This window comes from Microtus oregoni, unplaced genomic scaffold (assembly GCF_018167655.1).
Source record: "Microtus oregoni isolate MIOR12 unplaced genomic scaffold, Mior012 000003F_ref0000135, whole genome shotgun sequence".
In the NCBI taxonomy this organism is placed as follows: Eukaryota; Metazoa; Chordata; class Mammalia; order Rodentia; family Cricetidae; genus Microtus; species Microtus oregoni.
In genome coordinates, this window is record NW_024543062.1 from 28812902 (window position 1) to 28830640 (window position 17739).

Sequence of the window (17739 nt, forward strand, 5' to 3'; positions counted from 1 at the left end):
TCCCTAGCTGTCCCAGAACTCACTCTGTAGACCAAGGTGGCATCGAACTCAGATCCACCTGCTTCTGCCTCCTGGGTGCTGGCATTAAAGGTGTGCACCACCATGCCCAGACATTCTGTCATTTTTAACAGATCAGTGTGAAGAAGCTTGGAGAAAGAAGGTGACCCAAAGCCACACCACCTGTATGCGTCAGAGCTTCATGTCCAAACAGGGCTTCATCCATCCCCAGAAGCTGGGACTAGAGAGACACTCAGCAGGTAAGAGAGCTAGGTCCAGTTGCCAGAGTCCACATGGTGGCTCTCAGCTGTCTATAATTGTAGTCACCAGGGATCAAATGCCCTCTGCTGGCCTTCTTGGACACTGCACACACATGGTGCACATACATTCGTACAGGTAAACACTCATACACATAATATAAAAATAAATAAACACTAGTGGGGAAAAGACACTGACACTGGGTGCAAACAAGGTTCCCACTTCTCCCATCACCTCAGAGCCTGCTCCCACCTTCACCTCACACTGCAGCCTCTGAAGCTGCATGGCTATGCACCTCTACTGTGTTCCTTTTTTCTTTTAAGTCTTATTCTATTTCATTTATTGGGTGTGAAGCAGGGGTGTGTGCCACTCAGCGCCTGTGGAGATCCAAGGACAACCTACAGGAGGCAGTCTTCTCATTCCGCTACGTGAGTCTCAGGGACAGAACTCATCAGGCTTGGTTGCTGGTGCCTTTATGGCTGAGCCATCTCACTCACTCCCAACATCTTTGTTATTTTTCAGATGCCCAGTCTGTGAGTTTTTGCTACAGTGGGCCTCGGTCCCACTAACATCACTGAACCAGAGCCAGGGAGGTGGCGATATATGCTGGGCTTCGACACTCAGGAGACTGAGGCTGATTGGTGCGTTGGAGGTCAGTCTGGACTTGACTGAGATGGTTTCTCAAATGCAAGGGTGATAATAATAATAATGATTAGAGAAGAACAGCGGCATCAAATCCCAGCCCTCTCTTCAGCCAGCCCCCACTCTGCTTCCATCCAGTTTGCACGCTGGGTCTCTATATGTGGATCTGTTGGGGAGAGGCACCCATAGTTATTAAACCTCTGTATTTTACCAGATGAAGACTGGAAACAGGGGTCTGAAGAGAAGACATGCAAGCTCTGCTTGGGTTTGGCCAATGACTCGGCAGAAGTTCTGGGACAAGAACAAGGGAGTTCTGACTTTTACCCCTCTTTCTCTGCGGTGAGGGCACACCCTCCATGCTACAGGCACAACCTGGACAGCTCATTTCTCAGCCAGGACCACTTTCCCCGACTCCCCGCCCCCTCCTCCATCCATCGCTGCTGCAGAGTAAAAATCAAGCACCCTTCTGCAGGCAGCACCCATGTTTCAAGGCCAGCCGGGCACAGGGAGCAGCCAGTCCCTCCCCGAACTGACCTTCTGAAATGCCCTTTTCCCCTGTGCAGGGAGGGGGCTGGCAGAGCAGGCCAGCAGGCGCGGGGTTAGGCCTTGATAACCCGAGATCAAAGCGGCCTGTCAGAGGTGTCAACTGAGAGGCAGCCAAGACAAGCGACACCGCTTTATCTCCCCGCTGGCTGGCGGGGAAGCACCACAGTTCCCGGAAACTATTTCTGGACAGGCAGGAGAGAGAGCCTGTGGCTGAGGCCTGCTGTTCTGCCAAGCCACTCCAAATGGACTCAGGGACTCTGGGCGCCCTATGAGGGTCTGGTTCTTTCTGCTTGCTCTCTCCTCCTTCATCCTTAAGTTCCTATTTTCACAGGCACCTGTGTAATTCACGCTAAAATTCTGTCTTCTCGAGGGGCCAGCAAGATGGTTCCATGGGTAAAGGGGCTTGGTCTGCGTTGGATCTCCTGAACCCAAGTGGGGTACAGAGGAAAACTACTTCAGCAATATGTCCTCTGTCCTCACACGTGTGTGTGTGTGTGTGTGTGTGTGTGTGTGTGTGTGTGAGAGAGAGAGAGAGAGAGAGAGAGAGAGAGAGAGAGAGAGAGAGATTAAAATCTAAAACCAGTCAGGCATGGTGGTACACACCTTTAATCCTGGCCCTCAGGAGGCAGAAGCAGGTGGATCTGAGTTTGAGGCCAGCCTGCTCTACAGAGTAAGTTCCAGGACAGCCAGAGCTGTTACACAGAGAATCCCTGTCTTAGAAAAACAACAAAAACTACTTCTTCCTCTCATTCCTGTAACATTCCCTTATTGAGGAAAGGGGTTCCAGCCATGTGTGCAGGTGTGTAGGCTTCAGAGGTAATTTCTCAGGAATTATTCGAGACAGGTCTTTCTTCCCAGCCTGCAGCTCACCCATTAGGCTAGGCTAACCCCAGGAATTTACCTACCTGTCCCCGATGCCCCAGGACAGGATTATAGCACATGATAACCTTTAATGGCGGTTCTGGGCACAGAACTCAGGACTTCCTGGTAGCGTAGCCGGCACTTCACTAGCTGTCTACCCAGCCCTGTTTTCCTGGAGGGGTGGATTGAAACGAGGTCTCGTGTAGCCCAGGTTCGCCTTCTGGACCACTTTTATAGCCAAGGCTGATGTTAGACTCCTGATCCATCTCCCAAGTACTGGATGACTGGCCTGCACCACCACATTCAACAGGCCCAATAGACAAAAGACAGCACCAGGTCCCCTGTGTCCCTGACCACATACCTGTTTCTACATTTCTTAGTCTTTCCATTCTCAGATCCTCCAGTGTCTCCCAAACACACACACACACGCGCACATGCATACATGTACACTTACACACACATGCACACACATGCACACACTCTCACATGCATACATGTACACTTACACACACATGCACACATGTACACTTACACACACGCGCGCACACACATGCACACACATGTACACACTCTCACATGCATACATGTACACTTACACACACATGCACACACATGCATACACATGCACACACTCTCACATGCATACATGTACACTTACACACACATGCACACACATGCACACATGTAGTACACTTACACACACACATGCATACACTCTCACATGCATACATGTACACTTACACACACATGCACACTCTCACATGCACACATGTAGTACACTTACACACACACATGCACACACTCTCACATGCATACATGTATAGTTACACACACATACGTATGACACACACCTGCTCACACGCGCATACGCTCATCCACACTCACACATTCATGCTCGCTGGGTTAGAGCCTCTAGCCTCTGAAAGCAAGGGCCACCCCAGGTGCAGAGGCCAATGAAATCAATTCTGTCTCCTGCTTCTGTCCAGTTCTTCTTCCAGCTCCAGGGCCCTTTCCCGGATGATGCCTGGACAGGGTTTGTTTCTCTCCTGTGGTGTTGACCCTTTAGTTTGCAGCTGGAAGAAACAGTTGCTGGTCTCTTCCAGCTGTGGCCCCAGCTGGGCAGTTTCAAACACATCCACTGTGTGTTCGTTACCATAGCTCTTTCTAAGGCAAGGGGGCTGGAGGCTTGATTGGAAGCACTCAGGAGGATCAGAAGTCAAAGTTGGCACCCTGTATCCAAATAAAACAAAACAAAATCAGTCTGGAATGATGGCTCCCGCTCCGTGGTGAGGAGCATATGTTGCACTTATGGAGGACACAGCTTCAATTCTCAGCACTTACGACCATCTCTAACTCCAGGGCCCTCAAACCCTCTTCGGGCCTCCACCAGCACTGTATGGCTTGGTACACATACACTTAGGCACATACACACACACACACACGAATAATATGTTTTTTAAAAAGAAAGAAAAGTCTGTTCAAGTCAGGAATGGTGGCCTGCTCCTTTAACCTCAGTATCCAGGAGACAGAGGCAGGAGGATCTCTATGAATCTGATGCCAGCCTGATCTAAATAGGAAACTCCAAATTAGGCATGCTAAAGAGACACTGCCTCAAAATAAATAATAAATAAATAAACAAACAAACAGTCTGTTCGAGCTCCCTCAACTTTGGAACATTTTTTAACAGTCCACGTAGCTCAGGCTGACCTCAAACTCGCTGTGTAGCCCAGGCTGCCCTTGAACTCCTTTCCTTGTCTACCTGCTGACTCTTCTCTGCTGATAGAACTGCAGGATTCACTACAGTGTTCAGATTTTTCAATCTCTCCCTTTGCTTTTTCCTTTCCTGTAGGACAAAGATCGCACCTGGATCCCAGGCACCGCAAGCTAGTTACTCGGCCACTGGGATACATTCGCTGCGAGGAAACGTGCACTTCTGTGCTCCTGCTGTGTGTGCTCAGCTACCTAGTGCATCCGTGGGAGCCTAGAGCTATTTGCTGCACAGTGTCTGGCAGGTAATGATACCCAATGCATGGGAAATACTTTTCTCATTCTTAACCTCCACTGTGGCGCTGTGAGATGGGTATACCTTCTCTTTCCAATGAGGAAAAACAAGGAATGCTCTGCTTCCCATTCTGCCAATCCAATGACAAGCAAGGCAGGCTAAGAAAAAAAAAAAAAAACGGGCCAGGCGATGGTGGCGCAAGCCTTTAATCCCAGTACTCGGGAGGCAGAGGCAGGTGGATCTCTGAGAGTTTGAGACCAGCCTGGTCTACAAGAGCTAATTCCAGGACAGGCTCCAAAGCTGCAGAGAAACCCTGTCTTGAAAAACAAAACAAAACAAAAAAGAAAGAAAGAAAGAAAGAAAAAAGAAACAAAAAGAAAAAGAAAAAAATGGGTAGTATCCTGTGTCTTTTTCCACAGAATAATGCAAAAATCTGGTTTCACAAACATGGGTATTTTTCAGACCCAATTAAATCAAGATTCTAAGCATTAGATATGAGAGTCAGATGGACCCCTGAGGCCCAGATACTCACCTAGGGTCTGGATGAAAAGCCATTTACAGGATAGATAGATAGATAGATAGATAGATAGATAGATAGATAGATAGATAGAATAGATTAGGTAGGAGATAGATAGATAGATAGATAGATAGATAGATAGATAGATAGATTAGATGGTTAGATGGGTGATAGGTAGATAGGATTGATGGTGATAGCTAGACAGGAGATAAAAAAAATAGACAGCCAGATAGATATCTCCCCCCTAATTATGGGGACCAGGATCGGCATCTGAAGGGGAAGTTGAGGTGACACAGGGAAAATGAGGAAGAAAGATGCTGGTGCCCATGGCATTGGTCTTCCTGGAGCATGCTGATGTCACTGTGCAGTTGAGTGTGTCTGAGTCCTGCACACCTGCCTTTGAGGCCAGACTCCACTTTTTGCTAGATTTGGGGGGAAGAGGTGTGTTGCTAGAGACAGGACAACCACAGTTCTTGTTCACACCCAACAGGAACCTTAGGACTGAGCCACACCCCCAGCCCTCTCCTTTATTCATTTTTCTTCATCATTTACTTTGCTTTTACTTTTCTTGTATCAATTAAATAAACACATCCATGCAAAGTCTAACGTTTATAAAGTAAAGGAGACAAAGATCTGTGAACTTTATCCCTGAAACTGTGAGTGGCCAGAAGCCAAGGTCACCAAAAATACACAAAAGACTTGAAAGAGGAAAAAGGCAATCACTTTCTCATTTTGTCATTTTCTCAGTACTATCAAGGTGTCTCTTCGGACTCTGCACATCAAAACCCATGCCAGGGGTCCATGAGGGGATGAAAGAGCTTGCCACTAAGACTGATGGCCTGAGTTCGAGCCCCGAGACCTCTGTGGTGAAAGGAGAGACCTGACTCACACAGATTGACCTGTGATGTTCATGTGTGCAGTGCCACATCCAAACCCCCAAACATGCTTGTACAGAAACACACAAATCGATAGATCTGAGTTATGCTACTCGACCACCAGACAAATAGATGGAGGTGTGAGTGACCCAGCCAATGTCTCCAGGACAGATCTGAGACTAAAGAGATGTGTTCTGAGTAGAAACCTGAAGGCTTCCCAGAGCCTTGTGGCTCAACTAGGCTCCGGGAGGACCTCTGAGGGACGGTGTGTACAAGCGCATACGTGTGTGCATGCGTGCGTATGTGTAGCTCACAGATTCTAGGATGGCTATTCAGGGAGCCCAAGGGAAGGAATCCTTCCCGCCACGGAATTTCGAGGCATGTGCCAGCAGGAGAGCTGATGTGACTTCAAGGGTGACCTAAACTACATAGTGAGGGTCAGGATGCTGTCTCAAAAAGCCAAAATACAGGGCCCACGCATGACAGTACGTGCCTCTAGTTCTAGCACTGGAGACTGAGGCAGGAGATCCACCACAAGTCTGAGGGAAAGGTCAGCCTGTGCTATACAGCAAATTCCAAGCTAGCCAGTACTACAAAACAACAAAATTCTATCTTAACATAACAAAATCCTATCTTAAAAAGAATAATTAGATGGATGGATAGATAGATAGATAGATAGATAGATAGATAGATAGATAGATAAAAACACGCAGGCTGTAGGGGTGAAATGACGGGAACAAGAATGGAAACCACAGATAGGAAATTCTTCTGAAAACCCAGTTAAGTCAAGTGATGTCCTGAGGGGCTGGAAATGTGGCTCAGGTGATAGAATGCTTGCCTAGCCATGCACGAAGCCCTGATTCCATCCCAGAATGGAACCCAGACAACTGGAAGGTGAAGGCAAAAGTTTGAGTCTCTGGCACATTCAAGACCAACCTAGGCTGCCTGAGACATTGCCTAAAGAGAAAAAGAGGTAGCCTGAGCCAGGCACTGAAGAGAGAATGAAGTACGATTAACAGACACTGGTGTTGGACACACACAACCTGCAAAGGAATGGAGACTGGGCCCCTAGACTCCACCCCAGGGCCGAGACCAAACTCTGCCTCTCCCCAGTTTTAGCACACGGCCCGTACACATCCTTCTACCGTTGAACTGCCCTCAGAGGCCTCTTTCAACTCAGCTACTGTCCCCCAGCTCATCAAACTCTAGGAGAGAGCAGTTCCCTAACCCTAGGCCAGGGAGATCACAAGTTAAAACTCAAAGCAAGGTGTGAGTGGTGGCACAAACCTAGAATTCCAACTCTTGGGAGGCTGAGGCAGGAGGATTGCTGTGTTCAAGGCAAGCCTGAGCTACACAGCAAGTAATTCTGATTCTTTCAGAACTGCATCTAGAAACTAAAGACTCTATCTCAAAAACTAAAAATTACAAAGCTTGGTGTAATGATTCCTGACTGTGAACCCAGTGCTTGAGAGGTGGAGGCGAGGCAGGAGGATCAGGAGCTGAAGGTCAGCAGCAGCTACTTGGCAATTTGAATGGAGTCCAGCCTGGGCTATAAAGTGAAAGCCCAGTTTTTGCAGAGCATACTAGATGGAAGCAACATCGCTCAGCTGAAGACAATCAAGCCATAAACTGAGCAATCTTGATCCAGACTGTGTTCAAAACCAATCGTTGCTACGATTAGAAATTATCATTACACCACCCGACTTATCATTACACCACCCGAGAGTGGTCCTCCTGGGGTCACAAGCTACTTAGCAATGCTAATCTCTGACCTGGAGTTTCAAATTGACAGCCTCTCCTAGGAGTCCTGTCACGCCCTATGGGACACCTTTGTGCAGACAGAGCAGGGTTCCAAGGTGCCTCTTTGCCAATTTGAAGCAGCAGAGATTGGAGCGAAATGTGAAGTATGCAGACACTAGGAAATGAACAGCTTAACAATTGTGTTTTTCCTGAAGCGTGTGTCAATTTATCTCCAGGGGAAGCGAGTTTTCTAAGTTCTAAAGATGGAGATAATGCACACATAGCCCTTAAAGCTGAAACCAAAGCACCCCACCTCACCTTTATCTCTTTCTGGAACAATCAAAACTGCGCGAGTCTACCTGGTTTATTATTGCAGCCAAACGGAAGGCAGGGCCAGGGGTGTGACTCGGTGCTTGCCCGGCTTGAATGCAAATCTCGGGTTCTATTGCTTTGTGTCTTATCCATAAAGAATTAGTACATGACTGTAATAAAGCAAAGAAAGCATGGATACAAGATTTATCTTGGATAAAGTAAAAGCACGGGGCTACATGGGAGTCTATTTCCACCCAGGTTTCAGAAGAGGCAAAGCTAACAGACAGGATGGACAGACAGACTGCTGTGGTTGCTTAGTGTCAGGAGGAAGGGAGGCGAGAATGTTATCTCCCCTGATAAGGGCTCTAGCTGCAGCGCTCTGTGCATTTGTCAATATTTAGAGAAGGGTGCCCTTAAGCTTAAAGCGGTCCCCTGTGTGTAAATTTTCTCTCAAAAACAAGCAGACCTTGAACTCTAGCTAAGGATGTGCATAGCTGAGGTGCTGGGGAATGAGGAAGCTGATGCTCCGAACCAGACAGAATCACAAGAAACTTTCAGGTGAATTGACGAATACGTGGGTGATTAACATCACACACAACCAGCAAAGACTGTGAGAACTCTACACTGTGGGCAAATGGGTAGCCACAGCCCAGTTTGTTTGGCTTTTAGTATTGTTACATTTATTTATTGATTAGGGAGGCAGCATGTGCCACTGGCACACATGGGGAGATCAGAGGGCAACCTGCTGGAATTGGCCCTCTCCTTCCTCCCTGTGGATCCTAGGGATCAAAGTCAGGACATCAGGCTTGGGCACAAGCACCTTTTACCCACTGAGCCACCTGGTTGTACATACATCACACATATACACATATATATATATACGTATACACATACATGTATATACATACATTCGTGTGTGTGTATATATACACATATATACATATATACTCATATATTTTAAATCATTAACTTTGTTTCTTGACAATTTATCCAGGCATATAATGTATAATTATATCCATGTATATAATTCTAGATTCTGGCCACAGTCACCGTCCCGCCCTTTGACACCCTTTCAAACCCTTCCCCCACGTTTATGCTTGGTTGCTTTGTGTGTGTGGCCACAGGTTTGGCACTGTTCCTTGGAGGCTGTGGGTCCTCAGAGGAAGACTATGACTGCATCCATCAGTCACCTACAGTCTTGCAGGCAGGCAAGGCCCCATGCATGGCTCCCCGACCCATGACTGACAAGTAACAGGCCAAGTCTTTCACCGAGGCAACACTTTTTCAATTTTTTATCAAGATTTATTTCTTTTTATTTCATGTGTGTAAGCATTTTGTCTGCGTGTGTATGTTTGTGCACCACACGTGTGCCAGGTCCTCTCAGGCCAGAAGAGACCATCAGATCCCTTAGAACTAGAGTTACAGATGGGTGTGAGCTGCCATTTAGGTGATGGGAATCAAATCTGTGTCCCCAGCAAGAGCACAAAGTGCTAGCCGGGCGTGCTGGGATTAAAGGAGTGTACCACCACTGCCAGGCGCCCCTTCGGGTTTTTTAATTTGCTTGAATTTGAGGGTGGAAAGGGGGGTCATTGCTGAGGTGGTTTGGCTTGTTTGGGATTTTCTAAGGGCGTTGGGGGGGAGGGTGCAGTTAAAGAGATCTTGTCAGCTTCCCTGGGCTGACCTCAAACCCATGCTACCAAGATGATGAGATTACAGAGTTTCATAAAGCGATCTTCAGATGAGTAGATCATCAGTGCACACCTCTAAATCACAGTGCCTGGGAGGCAGAGGCAGAAGGATCTCTGTAAGTTTGAGGTGATCCTGGTCTGCAGAGTGAGTTCCAGAACAGTCAGAGTTACACAGAAAAAAACCTATCTCAAAATAATTGTTTAATTAAAATAATAAAAATAAAAACATTTTCTCAGCTGGGCGGTGGTAAGGCACTCTTTTAATCCTACCACTCAGGAGGCAGAGGCAGGCAGAACTCTGTGAGTTCAAAGCCAACCTGGTCTACAAAGCCAGTTCCAGGACAGTCAGGGCTAATCAAGTAAACCCTGTCTGGAAAAACAAACAAACAAACAAACAAACAAACAAAAAACACTTTTCCTATTATTTTGCCACCTTTGTTTCTCGGTTTTGTTTTTTTTTGGGGGGGGGCTTGGGAAGGTTGTCTGTTAGATTTTTGGTTTTGTTTGTATTTTGGGTGTGGGGTGTTTGTTGTTGTTTGTTTTTATTTGGTTTGCTTTGTAAGGTCTCCTGCAAGCTAAGCAAAGGCTCACTGCCCTAGGGCTCCATTCCCAGTCCTCTTCCAGGACCTCAGGCTAGCCTGAGACCATCCTCACAGACACAACCACGTATTCTTTTTTTTTTTTTTTTTTTTTTTTTTGGTTTTTCGAGACAGGGTTTCTCTGTGGCTTTGGAGCCTGTCCTGGAGCTAGCTCGGTAGACCAGGCTGGTCTCGAACTCACAGAGATCCGCCTGCCTCTGCCTCCTGAGTGCTGGGATTAAAGACGTGCACCACCATCGCCCGGCTTTTTTTTTTTTTAACCACGTATTCTTTATTCTGAGACAGTGTTATGGTTAAACAGCGCAGGTCCCCAAGTGGCAACAGTGGAAAGCTGGCCACGAAGGCCAATCCCAGGCAGGGACAGGTGTCATGTGGTGTGTGTGTCTCAGTGCGTGTAGTGTGTGGTGTGGTGTGGTGTGTGTGTCTCAGGGTGTGTAGTGTGTTGTGTCCTGTGGTGTGTGTGTCTCAGGGTGTGTAGTGTGTGGTGTGGTGTGGTACTGTGTGGTGTGTGTGATGTGTATGTGTGCCTACGTGTGTGCCTTAGTAGCGAGAGAACAACTTGCAGGAATTTATTCTCGCCTGCCGTTTGGATCCTGGGAGCTCACGTAGTCTGACTTGGTAGCAAATGCCAATTTGATAGCATCTTGCTCCCGTAGTCCAGGGTGGCATTAAATTCTCTCCACTGCCTGCTGCCTCTGCCTTCCACATGCTGGAATTCCAGGTGTGCCCCACCAGATAGTGCTGAGAGTTTTGTGCTTGCTAGGCGAGCCTGCTACCAACGGAGACTCAGTAACAGACACACCATTATTTTCTTTTCTTCTCCCTCTCTCTTTCCTTTTCTTGGTGTTCCCACGTAGGCCGGGATGACCTTGAACTCCTGACCTTCCTCACTTACTTTCAAGCCACCATTTCCAGTATTTGGGGCCATGCTAGCAAGAATCCACAGTGGACAGTGGTGTGTTTGCCCAGGTGAGCATATTGATACATTCATGACAATAGTGCTTTTAGTTCATGGACAACTAAAGAAGCCTATATGTTGGGGGCAAACACCAGAAAGATGGCTGCTGAGGGGCAGGGGCATAGGTCATCTTGAAGGCCACAAAGTCCACACAACAGGAAGTAGCTGATTACTGGAAGCCCACGAATGCAGTCCAATCTGGAAACTGGAGACCACAACTTCCAGGGGTCCTTGAAGATCCCAAGAGAGAGACTCCCACCCACCCAGAGCTCCTAGCATCTGGGGCTTGTTTTAATTTTTGTTTGTTTTGGTTTGACCATTACGTAGAGTTTCTCTACGTAACCCAGACTCACTTCAAACTGAGAATAGGCCCCAGACTCTTTGGCGCTGGAATTGGAGGCACCTGCCACCACACCCTACTGTACCAGGGCTGCGGGTGGAATGGGCGGGGAGAGGATTGGATTTTCCTGGCCTTGACTCTTGCTTTCAGAGAAATCACTTTACCTTTTTTAATTGCCTGGTTTTGGGCTGGAGAGATGGCTCAGTGGTTAAGAGCGCTGGCTACTCTTCCAAAGGTCCTGAGTTCAATTCACAGCAACCACATGGTGGCTCACAACCATCTGTAATGAGATCTGGTGCCCTCTTCTGGCTCACAGGCATACATGCAAGAAGAACACTGTATAGGGAATAAGCAAATAAGCCTTTTTAAAATATATAATTAAATAAATAAATAAATAAATAAATTGCCTGGTTTTCTACACCTCTTTCAGTTACCAAGTAGCTGTGGATATTCTGGGAGAGTTCAGTGGGATAGTCTTCACACATGCAGCCCTCCTCAGCCCTGCTGTTTCTTTTCAAGATGGAGACACACTGGAAAGCCCAGACTGTCTCAGACTTCCAGGCTCAAGAAATTATCCTGCCTCAGCCTCCCTAGTAAGTGTTTTTACAGAGGTATGCCACTACGCCTGGCTCAGTAAACGGGCCTTCAAGAGATCCAAAGCACTTCAGTTGGTATGTATATTAGGTATGTACTAGGTGCTAAAACATTCTTAGCTGGGGCCCAGGTGGGAGGGGGAGCACCCATCCCGAGGGTGCTCCAGCTGCTCCCTCTCCAGTTTGGACCTGTCACAAAGTGAAGAGAAGCAGACCCGATGTAACTGGACTTCTAGGTCTTTGGATAGGGTCTCTCTTTAGCGAATTGATTTGAGGCAGCGTCTCACTATGTAGCTCTGTAGACCAGGGTGTCCTGGAACTCACTATATAGGCCACCCTCGCCTGGGACTCATAGAGATCTGCCTGCCTCCGCCTCCCAAGTGCTGGGATTAGAGGCGTGAGCCGCAATAGCTGATTTCTGTGGTGCTGGGAATCAAACGGGGGACTTTGTGTAGGAATCAAACAGAGGACTCTGTGAATGCTAGGCAAACACTCAACCCACTGAGACACATTTTCAGCCCCTACATTTTGATATTTTTTAAAAGAATATTGCATTTATTTCTTTTGTAGGGAGACTTACCATAGCATACACACAGAGGTCTTGGGGATCAAACTCAGGTCACCAAGCTTGGCAGCACGTGTCTTTTTCCTCTGAGCCATCTTGCTGGCCCCTGCATCTTGAATGCTATAACTCTGAGTTTTGGCATTTCCTTTCTGGGGTTTGCCTTTATCTGAAATAGACATGTGTTCATTTTATGAGCTTGTAATCTCAGCATTTGGGAGAAAAAAGGCAGAAAGGTCAAGCATATGCATTTGGGCCTAGCCTGGGCTACACAAAGAGACCCTGGGGCGGGGGGGAACCAGACCTGGTGACACAGACCTGTAGTCCCAGCTACATTTGTGTGGGGGGGGGGGAGAAACAGGAAGGTCATATGTTCAAGTCCAGTCTGGACAATTTAGCAAGATCGTGTCCTAAAATAAAAGGAAAGGGAGCATGGTGGTTCATAACTGTAATCCCAACACTTGGGAAGCAGAGACAGGCAGATCTCTGTGAGTCCCAAGCGAGGGTGGCCTATATAGTGAGTTCCAGGACACCCTGGTCTACAGAGCTACATAGTGAGACGCTGCCTCAAATCAATTCGCTAAAGAGAGACCCTATCCAAAGACCTAGAAGTCCAGTTACATCGGGTCTGCTTCTCTTCACTTTGTGACAGGTCCAAACTGGAGAGGGAGCAGCTGGAGCACCCTCGGGATGGGTGCTCCCCCTCCCCGTGGGATGCGGGGATTCACTTTAAAATGCATGCATCCTGGTTCCATAGCACTGCTCCTCAGCTAGGCAAGGAGCCTCTGTCCTTGCAGTTGTACAAGCTGGTGCAAAGGATGAGGCAGCCTCCCAGTGGGTTTTTTTTTTCTTTCTCCCCACACCGTGTTTATCCCACCCAGGCGAGTATTTTAAGCACTGTTTCTATTCTGCTATTCTGAGCCCATTACTCTGCAGGGTGATTAAAATTTCTCTTGGCCAGAGAAGAGAAGACAATATGTTTGTTGCCTCCTTCCAGAGCTGTTGCTTTTCCCAAGCAGCCTTCAAAGGAGAAGATGTAAACACAAAATCCACACTTGCTGCACAGCGGGAGTCTAGAGAGTGCTGTGCCCTTCACCTTGGCCTGGACTCCAAGCAGCTGGGACAGGATGGGGGGAGGCAAGATGCTGGAGGCTCCCCAGTTCCCTGCCTCTTCCTTCTTGCCTGTGTGCGCTAATCCTCTCTGTCCATCCACAGGCATGACAACCTGTGGTTTCTGCTGGTTTGACTCCTACTTGGGATTGTTTTTGAGACAGGGTCTCACTCCATAGACTAGGCTGGCCTCAAACTCACAGTGACCCACCTGTCTCTGGCTCTCATGAGGTGAGATTAAAGGTCAGAGGAGGGAAGAGCTTCCTTCCTTCTAAGTGAGAGTCTGGAAGACAGGTGAACTAGGGGAAACAAGTCTAACTGTGGGAGGGGAGGGGAGAAAGCAGCAGGCAGCAGGAGGACACAGACTGAGCAAGACCAGCTGTGGTTGTAAACAGGACCAGCTCAGAGAGGTCAGGAGCCCCAGGGAGAACCACACAGCAGATAGCAGACCCGAAAGAGAAAAGAATCCTGGAGCTGTAGTGTGCACCTGTAATCCCACACCAAGGATACTGAGACTTCCAGGCCAGCCTGGGTTACATAGCAAGACTGTATTGGGGAGAAAAGAAAAGAAAAGAAAAAAAATCTAGGTAACTAACCAACCAACCCAATAAATGAAATCACTTAAATGAGTGTGGACATAGGGAACAAAATGGAAAAGTCCAGCTTTGATTTCTTATCTTTACAGCCCACGGCCAGAGGGCAAGAGGTTTAACCTCCTAGGTGTTCTGTCCTTATCGGCCAAATCGGAACTTGGTCCCACCCCCTGGGCCTTGGGGAAGGGAGATTCTGCTGGAACTTCGCTGAGTACCCAGCTTCCTCCTTCCTTCCTGATTGATTCCCTTTGATGAAATCTATTTCACTTTCCCAGTTCACTTAGCAAGCTGCCTCCTCTTTTTTTCTCCTTTCTCTTTTACAGAGTAGAAACCCAAGCCCTCCTTCCTGGTCCCCCAGACAGGAGCTGGAAGCCCTGTCGGGTGACTAAGGCAGCTGAGCAGACAGACCCAGTGCCCCCAGCAACTCCCTGTTTTGATGAACACCTAGACTCCAGACTCTCCTTATCGCCCATTCCTGGCTACTTCTAGCCCAGGAGGTTTCTCTGATCCCTCCTCCGCCTCTCAAGCTGGCTGGAGTGTTTTGAAGCCAGCAGCTGATCATTCCTTCTAAGATCCTGGGGACATTAGCATCCCTCTGGCCTATCTCCCAGACACACAGCCGAGGAGATTAAAGAAAGGGGGCGTGTGAGGCTCACAAGCCAAAGATTCCTGTGTCCCGCCCTGGGCCCTGGAGGAAAGCCTATTGTTCTAGAGATAAAGTTACTACTGGATAAAGGCTTCTTGAGGAACTTTCTCCTCGGAATCAAGGACTTCTTGGAGTCAATAGCACCTGCAAGTCCAGACACGTCCCAAGGGCTTAAACAGCCTAAGAGCCCTTTCTGCAGCCAACTGAGCACTGAGATAACTCCCCTAGGGGCTTTGGCTCCTAGATCTGCCCCTTGCTGGCGCCATGATGGTTTCTTTCTGCGTCACTCGTCTTGAAAGCAAGCGAGACTCTATGGGTAGGTATGTGCACGTCACCTTGCACATGTGGAGGTCAAAGGGCAACTAGAGGAAGTTGGTTCTCGCCTTCCACCTTGTGGGTACCAGGATACTAAACTTAAGTCATCAGTCTTGGCAGCAGGGCACCCGGCCATCTTGCCACCCCCTCCCTATTTTTGTTCTGATTTGAGACAAGGTCTTATGTAGCCCAAGCTGACCTGGAACCTGATACACAGGCAAGGATAGGAACAACCATGAACTGAGAGCTCCCATTTATGTTCTGAAGGCTACTGAGACTGGGCAGCCTCTGCTGCGTCTTCTGCGAAGGATCCATTAACAAAAATCTTCTGCCCGGTTTTTAATTGGGTCATTTGTCTTCTGCTGACTGACTTCAAAGACTGCTGTAATATTCTAGACCCACGTCCCCGGTCAGACAAATGATTTACAAATCACACACGCAGAGGGCACACACACGTACCATTTCCTGATTTTTTTTTCCTTTTTCTTAACAGAGTATCTCAGAGAAGATGATTTTTAGATCTTTATCTTCTAAGTCATTTAATTTTGTTTCTTGGTATATGATTTTTGTGTCCTAACCTAGCCTAAGCTCACAAAGACAGCTTACGTTGTTTTCTGCTCAGGTTTAGCGTGTGATTGCTGTTATGTTTAGCCATAGCTCAAGTCGTTCTGATTGGATTTACAAGTCAGACAGACATTCACATCTGTACAGCTCATTAGCTATAATCTTACATATTTATCCCAAAAGAGAATTATCTCCACAGGAGAAAAAACATTGCCTTTGCAACCACAGCACTGAAGAGGCTGAAGCAGGGGGATTGCCTAGAGCTTGAGGTCAGCTTCAGTCATATGTGAGTTCCAAGCCAGCAATGCCTACAGAGTCACTCCGTCTTAAAACTAACCAAACAACCACCCTTATGCCTCATATGCAGGCAGGATTTGGTCTCCAACACCCCAAAACCTGATGGTGGAGCATGCCTGTAATCTAAGCACTTGAGAAGCTGAGGCAGGGGGATCAGAAGTTCAAGGTACGAGCTTGTCACCTCAGCCCCAGAGAAGTGAAGGTGGGAAGATAACCTTGAGTTCAAGACTAACCTGGGATCTTTAGTTCAAAAAGAAGAAAACACATGTTGAGGGAAAATGACCCCCCCCCAAGGATGGGAACAGAGAGACAGAGAGCTACTGAACTCATGGAAGTGGGGGACCATGGTGGCTTCGTCAAATGGTAGGAAGCGGAAGAGTGACAGGTGACATTTATTTGTTCTTGAGGTTGTTATAATGTTCGTAATGCTGTTCCTGCCACCATGCCCCTGCTCAGCCAGGGCCAGGCTCTGCTATCCAGATGACTCTGTGGAGCAGCCCAGCCATCCTCAAAGGTCAAACAAGGGAACAAAGGCTTCATCTTCCGCTGTACAGCTCTGAGAACTGATGCATTCTCTCAGGAAACCAGGTTGCACCCCGCCGAGGTGGCAATGGAAATCACTCTTGATGTTGGCCCCAGCTCCCAGGAATCCATTTACCCCCAAAACCCTTCCCCCTCCCCACAAACCTCCTCCTGCCTCAGCCTTCCCATGCGGAGATCACACAGGCCTAAAGCCGCAGTGTTTGGCAAACTGCTTCTCTGGGGAGGCACCTCGATACTGGGGTTTTCTGGTCACCTTTTAGAGTTCCCTCAGCTTTGTCAGTGTGTGACTGTGATCCCCACCTCCGTGTTCCTGGGGTCTCCTGCATGTCTCTGTGCGTCTTCTCATTTGTTAGATTATTTGTTCACTATTTACTTACTACTTAACCTCACACACACATACACACACAGGACAGGGTTTCTCTCTGTAGCTCTAACTGTCCAGGAACTAAATTTGTAGAGGGTAACCTCGAACTCAGAGATCTGCCTACCTCTGCCTCCCAAGTGCTGGGATTAAAGGCTTGCGCCAACACCCCCAGCTGTATTATTTATTTTGAGAGAGAGAACACACTATCACTATGGCTTGCTTATGGTGGTCAGAAAGCAAATTGGGGGAGTCAGTTCTCTCCTTCTACCACGTGAGTCCCAAGGACCAAACTCAGGCTTGATGACAAGCTCTTTTACCTGCTGGATCATCTTGCTTACCCTCCTGTTCCTATAAAGGGACTAGTCATTACATTTGAGCTCATGCAAAGGCACTGACTTCCTCTTCACCCAACAATATCTACCACGTTCCTATTTCCAACTAAGGTCATTCTCAGAGTTCACGTTCCAACACACACACATACACACACGTATTCTACCCAGTACAGACTTTATTTTCCTCTGACATGAAATAATGCAGTTCAAAGTGGGCTAAAGTACCTGAGGATGAGGTGGGGAGGAAACACCACTGGCCTAGGAACTATGAAGATCGAAGTTCAAACTTTGGTTCTGTTGCTGACTTGCTGTGTGTTGTTGTTCAATTTACTTCCCAACTCCATGTTTTAGCATCCATTAAATGGATCGTTCTTGTCTTTTCTTTAATTTAGACAGGATAGCCTTGTACTCTTCCTGCCTTGACCTCCCAAACCCTGGGATTATAGATGTGAAATGTATGTAGCACTGGGGATCAAACTCACGTG